Source organism: Varanus komodoensis, unplaced genomic scaffold, assembly GCF_004798865.1.
Source record: "Varanus komodoensis strain SLA01 unplaced genomic scaffold, ASM479886v1 scaffold1, whole genome shotgun sequence".
NCBI classification, from domain to species: domain Eukaryota; kingdom Metazoa; phylum Chordata; class Lepidosauria; order Squamata; family Varanidae; genus Varanus; species Varanus komodoensis.
The window spans coordinates 110,376,936-110,386,313 of NW_025335268.1; the positions used below are offsets into that span (position 1 = coordinate 110,376,936).

The 9,378-nt window shown below is 41.5% G+C and overlaps 1 protein-coding gene across 3 annotated transcripts in view; it reads right to left on the reverse strand.

Annotated features, from left to right (window-relative positions):
- GNG12 (G protein subunit gamma 12) overlaps window positions 1-8,697 on the reverse strand; it is a 59,308-nt gene extending 50,611 nt beyond the window's left edge. For 2 of the 3 annotated variants that reach the window (XM_044440542.1, XM_044440533.1), the window contains exon 1: window positions 8,549-8,682. The gene's annotated coding sequence lies outside the window, so the exon portion shown is untranslated. Of the gene's footprint in view, window positions 1-8,548 lie in introns of all 3 variants that reach the window. The other variant, XM_044440523.1, reaches the window with a different exon arrangement.
- Window positions 8,698-9,378: the final 681 nt, after the last annotated feature.

The window sequence follows — 9,378 nt, forward strand, 5'->3', positions numbered from 1 at the left end:
GCTTCTGGGTAATCCTGATTCTAGCAGTGTTCCTGAATACCCTGATGTAGCAGGGGCCAAAAATGCTTTGTACCAACTTAAATAGGTATACTAGCTGTCCTGGAAAAGGTGGGTTAATTCTAATCCAGACTAAATAGAATTGCCTTTCAAAGATTTTCAGAAACTATTGTTAAGTATTCAACTAAGTATTGAAATCAAATGATAGCTCATTTGTATGGCATAATATAACCTGATTTCATCAAAATGAAAGTCTCCTGCAGTATCCTTATTGACAAAATCTTAAAATGTGGGCTGGATGATACTACTGATAGGTAGATTCACAGCCAGATGAGCAATCACACCCAATCATTACACAGTAATAGTTTTGCATATGAAGGGAGTTTTCTGCTCTAGTGCCAGTGTTGCTGAACATTTTTATAAATGGCCTGGATGAGAGTATAGAGGGGATGTTTATCAAATTTACAAATGGTATGAAGCCAAAGAGATAGCTAACGAGGGCACAAAAGTCAGAATCAATATTATTATTATTATTATTATTACATTTCTATGTCGCCCCTTGCTGAAGCCTTGGGGCGGCTTGCAACACAATATCCAAAATTGTATAATTGACGACTGGGCTGAAACTAACAAAATTAAATTCTACAGAGATCAGTATAAAGTATTGTTCTGTGTGTTCATGTTCTGTTATAATTAAGATTTTGTTTTAATCCACATTTTATTGTAAACCAGCTTGAACATTATTTTTTTTGGCAGAAAGACAAGATATAAAGTTCTGCATATTGATACCAAAAATGAAAGGCACCTACAGGCTGGGAGGAGATCAGACTCGGCAGCAATGCATTGGAAAAGGATGCAGGTACCATAGTTGATTGCAAGCTGAACATAAGAGAGCAATGCAAGTATCCACTCAACAGAACCTTAAACTGCATTAAAAGAAGCCCAGTGTCCTGATCAAAAGAAGTGATAGTTCTACTCTTTCTGCACTGGTCAGGACACATCTGGACTACTGGACAACATTTAACAAGAGTATTAATGAAATGGAATGTGTCCAACGGAAGCGAATAAGAACAGTGATGGTCTGGAAACCAAGCCCCAGGAAGAACAGCTGAAATAGCTACGTGTATTTAGTCTGGAGAAGACAGACAATAGAGCTCTGTCATGCAGAACACAGAGCAGACCTGTCCTCTGCTGCTTCAGAACGAAGAAGTGGAAGCAACGGGTGGAATTGTTTATTTATTTACACACACACAGCCCATAGCCGAAGCTCTCTGGGTAGTTTACAACAAAGCATATAAACAATAAAATACAACAGATAAAAACATTAACAAGAATTAAACGTTAATTTAAAATAGCATAAAATAACATTTAATGGCAATAAAAAGACAATTAAACAGACCCAGCCAAGAATAAAAGGAAGGGAACTAGCTAATTGTGTCAGCCCCTGAATGACCAGGGAGGACTTTATAAAGGCCCCCACAAAGAGGGCTGTCTTAACCTGGCTCCAAAAAGGTGGCAAATGTGCTGCCAGGTAGGCTGCAGCAGGAAGGTTGTTGCAAAGATGGAGGGCATCACCAAAAAGCCCCATCCCCCGGTGCTATCCTCTGAGTCTCTCAAGGAGTTTGCACGAGAGGTTAAGCATACTGTCTGGGTGAATCAGGGTTGGGAAATGCACTCAAACAGCTATTGCAGTGCCAAACCATGTAAAGCTTTATAGGTTAAGCCCAGCACCTTGGATTGGGACTGGAAGCCTACAAGCAGCCAATGCAGGCAAACCAGAATTGATCTTATGTGTTTGGACCTTCAAGTCCCAGTTACTAATCTGGCTGCTGCATTCTGTACCAGCTGCAGCTTCTCAACAATCTTCAAGGGCACCGCGTAGAGTGTGTTGCTGTTATCTAATTTAGAGATTACCAGAGCCATGATTACTGAAGCTGGTAGAAGGCACTCCAAGACATACATGCATACATACATATGTTTGTTTATGTAAAGCTTTTATATCCTGCCCTTCACTATGTCTCAGGCCACCTGAGCCTCAAGTGACTAAGATGGATCAAGGAACACACCCAAGCTATAAACCTGTTCCTTCAAGGGAAGTGCAAAACCTTCTAGAAGTGGCTGAAAATTCCCATTCCCTATAAGTTTCTGTTACATTCAGTGGGAGTTCTCTTCCATCTGCACACCAGCTGTCTCCTAATTTGCTTCATCACTCTCAGCTCCAGGGTATGAGCTCTGCAACAGACAGGACGCTTAGGAGTAATTGTGTCAAATGCCCAAGTCATATCTGTATTCCACAGAGCAACCAGGGCTTCAACAGGAGAACCAGCAATATCAGTCAGGACCCTCTCCTGCAGAGGCCTCTGGGAACCATTCAGATTTATTAGCCTCCAGGGGAGGATCATCTAAATGGGTCTCTCACCTTTGTGGAGGAAAAAGATCTAAATCTCAGCAGGAGATGATCTAACCATGACAGATGGACTGAATCAAAGTCCCTTGCACATTAGAACACCATCTTCAGACCCAGCCAAGAAGGCCAAGTCTAGATTATGCCCTACTACATATGTTGGGACAATGACATGGTAGGGAAACAATTTTGGCTAAACATTAGCAGAAATCTTCTAAAGCCAGACACTGTTTGAGAGTGGAACAGATTATATTCAGAAGTGATAGTGTCTCCTTTGCTGAAAGCATTTAAACAGAGAGTGGATGGACAACTGTCAGTAATGCTGTAGCTTCTATCTATCTATCTATCTATCTATCTATCTATCTATCTATCTATCTGGTTTGTATGCCACCCCATTAGCCATAGACTCTCTGTGCATTTTGCAGCAGAGTAAACAACATTTTAACAATAACTTAAAATAGTATTGACTTTATCATTGAAGGAGAAAGAAGATACTGACTTCTATCAAACTTGGGACCTTTTTTATGATTGGCTGGAGAAACGGGACTTGGCTTAAAGATGTTTTTAAGTTATTATAAATCGATTTGAATATGACTATAGAATGTTAAAAGATATGTAGCAGGGGGCTGACCCAGTACGTCCGATGTATTTGATGATTAATGTTTTTAGTATTAGTTTAAAATCTTAATAAAAAATCTTTTAAAAAACCCAATAACTTAAAATAGTACGATTCCTTCATAACAATCACAATATCAAAGCAACCAATAAAAGTAAAAAAGGAAAAAAGGAAAGTAAAATGAAGCAAAGTTATACCAAAATAAGACAAGTGAATTAAAAATTTTAAAAATCTGGCATTAAACTCAGAATATGCTAACGGCAAACCACATGAACCATTAAAACACTAAACCAGACAGCTCACGCACCAAAGTGATTATGAAAAAGATATGTTTTTAGCTGGCACTGGAAAGAATAAAGGGTTGGCGTCAACTGAATATTGGATGGGAATGAGTTCCATAGCTAGGATGCAATTCTGGAGAAGACCTTTCTCCTTGCTATCTCTCCCCTTTTGCTTCCCTGGGGATAGGAATACTGAGAAGGGCCTACACTGAAAACCTCAGTAATCTGGTTGGTAAGTACAGAGATGGACATTCCCTCAGACACCCTGCCCCGAAGCGGTTTAGGGCTTTGTATGTTATTGTGAGCACCTTGAATTGGGTTGCAGTAATCCAAACATGAGGTTACAGTAGCAAGACTCCACTCTTCCAAGTAGGGATGCAGCTGATAAACAAGCCAAAGCTGGCAGAAAGCACTCCTGATTACTGAGTCCACCTGAGCAACCAGTGACAACATGGGATCCAGGAGCACTTCAAGTCTACACACCTTACCCCTTAGGGGGAGCAGAACTCCATGCAGGACAAGTTGAAAATTCCCCAGTTGGATAGATGGACTCTCCACTAACACTGCTTTCATCTTACCTGGATTGAGCTTCAGTTTATTATAGAGTCTGCTCGAAACAGGATTAGACCAGATGAATTCTATGGTCCCTTCTAATTCAATTATGGCTTTCATTTTTAAGTTGTTTTGGCTTAGGATATCTTAAGAACCATTTTTTCCCATATGAACCGAACTCAGGTTTCAGATAAACATTAGAGGTATGGCATATAAGCATGTAAGATGGGGCATTTTTCAGTGTTGGCACCTACCCACCCAGGGAGCCTTGTGGCTCATGGGACAGGCTAAATACTAAATAATAATAATAATAATAATAATAATAATAATAATAATAATAATAGTTGCATGTACTAAAGAAAGGGTCCTTTTCTGGGAGAACTTTCCTGAGAAAAGGCTGCTTGACCCCAACATCATTTTCATTTATCAGTATTACCTTGACTGTTTCAGAAGGCTTTGGGGCTAAATACAAGATGGTGATTGTGTGAAATTCTTCTGCCACTTCCTCCTCTGATGATGAATTTGTTGCCATGGTTCTTACAACTGTTTCATCTTATTGTTATAGATGCATTACTTTTAGACTGAAAGGCAGTGTACAGATTTTTTTAAAAAAAAAATACAATCCTGTATCAAGAATTTTTTCACATTACTGATGAGATGCTGACAGCTCAATCATATACAATGCAGTATACATGTTTACTTAATTCTTCCATGCCTTACCCCCTGATAATTGTGCGTAAGAGTATAGATTAACTGCTCCACACTCAAATGTGAAAACAGTACAAAACTCAAAAGGCTTGTAGATGCCAACATAGTGCTATGCAAATGTCCCACCCAACAATGAGCAAAGAAAGGCTAGAATATATTCTAGCTCTAGAATATTCAGAAAAGCCTGAATTCTACCACTGCTTAAATCTTATTGTCTGTCCATTTCAGTGATACATGAACCACTTGCTCTCACATTACTAGGTAAAACTGAGCTGCTGAGTAGTGGCCTCCCACAATCATTGCAATTCCAACTGATTTGTGATTATTAAGTGACAAATTGTGATGAAGAGTGGGAAATTTTCTGCTCCTTTATTTTTTCATGGAAACATTTCCATTTCCTAAGTATATTAGTAAAAATGAATGAGTGCCAATTGCAAATACAACATTGGGCAAGATCAGCGGTTTCAAAACTGAAATTAATGTTTTTCAGTTGATTAATGTATGTGAGATTATGTACATGTCTTAGTCTGAAATGGAACTCATAAACAGCAACCGGGAAATAGAAGATGCCCCAACAACCTTAGTGGAAGAAAGGAGAACTGTTAAAATGGATGAGTGATTGTGAGCATACAATACACACCTCTTTGACTTACTAACATTAAGGTACAATCTCCTTCCTTCCTTCCTTCCTTTAAAAAACATGCACATATTTTGCTGTTAGCATCAACAATTTTTATAAATTTTGTTTTTCATAAATTTAAACTATGTAATAGAAGTACATGTTACTGCCTTTCATTTTTACAATTATTAGCTTTAGCCAGCATAGTTAATAAGCTGTAGACAAAAACTTGTGGGAAGACTACAAGTTGCCTTCCCCTGCTGTAAGGCATCAGAAGATTTTCCAGTGCAAACAGATTTTTTCATATACAAATATACAAATGAACCCATGCAAATTAACATAATTAACCTCATATGTATTGGGTTAATTTTTTGCATTTTCTTAAAATTACCCACAATAATAATTACAAATGAATTAAACAGAAATGAATGTTTTATCACAATGAACAGATAAAAATATTGAACTCTGTCAAAGTTTCTCAAGTTTCACAATATTTTTTTAAATGATATGGAAACTAAATAAATGGGTATTGCTCAAAATGTGTCATTCCTGAATCTCTAGAGATTTTTTTCATAATATAAGTTATGATTTAGGTGAATATTGTCATGCTAGAATCTAAAGAACAGTCTGATAACAAGTCAAAGACAAACTCTGCTAACAGAAAACTTTCAATTAATTTATGAATCACTGGAAGTGAACACAACCATTAAGAAGCTGAAACTAAAGTGCTTATAAAGACAATACTATCATGTCAGCTGGACCAATTATAAAAACATATACAAAATATTATAGCTCAAAAGAAATGTTAAAAGTGTTGTCTAATAAAAAGAAACAGTTCTACTACTCTGCAAGATTTTACTATGCTTTGTTTCATTTCTGTAGCAAACAAAACTAACATTAAACATGATAGAACATGTTCAGTAACTCCCTTTTTTCTGCTTTCATTTTTTCCTTATGACTAGGCTTTCAATAATCAGGCCTGCATGGATCTACTTACTGTTTACCAAAAGCAAGCCCCCACTCCTTACATCAACATAAGAAACCCTCCTCCCTTTCCCAACTTGGAGAGAAGGCCTTTATATCGCTTTGCATTTTCAGGCAGCAGAAAAATGCAAGGGCAAATATCACAGTCCTCCAACCCCTTCAGAGTCAGGGAGTGGTGTGTTTCCCCTGTTATGCTGAACTTTGGAGCAGAAAAGACATACTGGAAATGTAATATGAAAACCCGGTGCAATATAAGGGGCTGTTCCCCATCACAAGCTCACTGGTATATGCTGAACACTTAGGAGAATGGAAAATGGCAACTACAACTCATGGGTAGCTAGTAATCTAAGACAAAAAGTTGTAGACACCTGCCAATCATTTCCCTTTTGGGAAAAATGCAATTAATAGCCAACATACATTTCACCAGCAGTCACAAAAATATGTTATTATTCTGCCGCTTACAGCCACTAAGTTCAGTCTGGAACAATTACTTCCTTTTCCCCTTTGCAGTAACATTAGAACAAGGTATGGATGGAGTTATACCAAGCTCTCCTTCAGAAAAGTATGTTAACAAATAATTTAAGGAAAACCAGAAGGTGGAAAGCCTCATTACACACTCTATACTTAAGATTTTTTTCCTGGCTTTTTATTTCCATGCTTCTGTTAAAAAAAACCCACCTTTTTATTTTTATTGACATATCCAGTCATTCTTAAAGTTAACAGTGTAAGAATCAGGCAGTTCTTGCCAAAACACAGAGTTGGTTAGGCTCCAAACTGCATTGGTTAAGTTCCAACTACAAATCAATAGCTGCTCTTTCCCATAGTGGATAGGGCATACTGGTGAACTACCAGCAAAGTGGGCAACAGGTGTCACAAACCAGCACCATGTATCCTCTTTCAGATAATGTGTAATGTGGTCACTTCACTAAGAGTAGTCATAATCTACAATAAAAGCCATACTACTGAATGGCAACAGAATCATTAGCACCATTAAGCCACCATGTTTTGGTATGGTGAAAATATTGTTCACACAGCTAACATTTACCAAACACACACCACACATGACAGAAACCTATCTTCTAGCCAAAGAAAAAGCTACCAGCACCTCTCACCCAAAGCTTGTCTGCTGATTGAAGCATTCAAACTATTGTGGTATAGAATTTTAAACTTTAAAAATCAAAGGAAAATCAATTTGGAATAAGTGAAGAATAGTGTAGTATTATTAGTGGACAACTCTCGGTGAAATCAGACTGCTGTCCTGTCTCATTAACTTAAACAGAGGGGTGGGTGCCAGTGAAACACACTTTGCCAGAATTCTACAAAACTTCACCAATGCTTTATCTGCCCAGTTTATCTATATTCAGCATATGCAATTCTGGGCAACATTAGGTGACAGCAGCCTCAGGCCACCCAGCTTCTTAACACAATTGGCAATTCACTGAGTTCAACAACTCAGTACCCTCCAGAAAGGCTAAGGCTAGATGTAGTGTCTGATTTGTTGAGTCATTTGCCTTAAAATGTGGGGTTGATGGATAACATAGATAGCTTTAAAAAGAATTAAACATTTTCATGGGGAGTAGGTTTATCAAAAAGCTAAATGCAGATTCATGACAGCTAAACTGAAAATTCAGGTTCAGAGCCAATGAAAACCCGTGGCAGAGAGAGAGAGAGAGAGAGAGAGAGAGAGAGAGAGAGAGAGAGAGAGAGAGAGGAGTAGCAAGGCAACTACTACCTCCACACCCATGCCTTGCGTGTAGGCTTCCCAGAAGCACCCCGCTGGCCACTGGGAGGAAACAAGGCTTAGACGGTCCTAGCAGATCTCTAACAATCTGTTCACATACACAAACTCACGTCCTAACACTCCATGTTCCCTAATGAGACATCAAGCGAACTGCCCTCTCGCTGCGCACTGACTTATCTGGATTAAAATCCAAACCTCCTCTGAAAGAAAAAGCGGGGCGCCACTCTATGCATTCTTTTCCCACCCCCTCATTCCCGATCCACTATCACTGCCGGCATAGGGGTCGGTAGAGGGGATGGGACGGTTAAGCAACCCGCGCGAAGCGCTCGTTAGGACAGAGAGGGAAGCAACGGCCTAGCCAGCCCGGAGGTGCCCATGCGCGGCAGCCACGCCTCACTCAGCGCCACACAGCAGCGAGGAAGAGGCTGCGGCGGATCGCCCTGCTCCGCTCCGTGCGGCCAACCAAGCCGCGCCACGGGGGGCAAGGAAAGGGCAGGCGGTGGCAAGCGAGAGAAGGCAGTCCTTATCCGCCACCGCCGCAATGGCGGGAGGCGGGGACAAGGCCGGGGCAGAAAAGAAAGAAGGCCGCTGTTCTTTTTCTCGCGAGGACCTCCCGCTCCCTCCACCGACGGCCACCGCCACTTACTGCTGGTGGATCTTTCCCTCGTCGCTCTTGCCCCTGCTCCGGCCGCCGCCGCCCTCACAACTCGGGACTCCTCCGTCTCTATGGGCGACCGGAGCTGGCCGACCTCTCACCCGCTCCTCCTCCTCCCACTGCTGGCTCCGCCTGGCCCCGGGCGGGGATGGCGAAGAGGCTTCCTGGGACGGGACTAAGCGCTCTGTTTTCCTCTCTTCGCTCGCCAGTCCAGCAGCATCAGCCAGCTTGCAGCGGATGCGGCCGAGCGGGAGAGTGGGCGGTGGAGGGGGTTCGCCGTTCCCGCCGCAGGCCGCCTGTTTGGCTGGCCGGCAGGCCGGGAAGGCAGCTGTGCTGCTCAGTCAGATGAGGAAAAAAACCTTGACGGGCAAGTTCGGCGTCTTCAGCCCTGGCTGGTGGACACCGTAGGCCCACTCCCTAGGGGCGCCGCACCCTGCAGTATGCAATGCAGTACACCGCGACGGAGAGACTTCGTAGAAGAGTCCGGAGGCCGTAAAAACAACCGTTTAGGCCGCACCGGATGATGCTTCGCAAGCGCACCTAGATCTGCACCAACGCTACTGTTTTTTTTAAACACTTCTTAAGGTGCGATCCTACAGTGCTTGAAGTAGAAAAAAGTTCCTCAATTCCCAGTATTCACCAGTCAGCTGGGGAAAACTAGGTATTGCTGGCCGCCTTTCCGTCTAAATATGCTTGCACTCTTAGAAGTATTGCGTCGGACCAAAGGCCGATTTAGATGCCTCCAGCAAGCCCATGTATGGATAAATAACGAAGCGGAATACCCCTGAGTACCCCTGCACTAGTGGCATACTGCTTCTGAA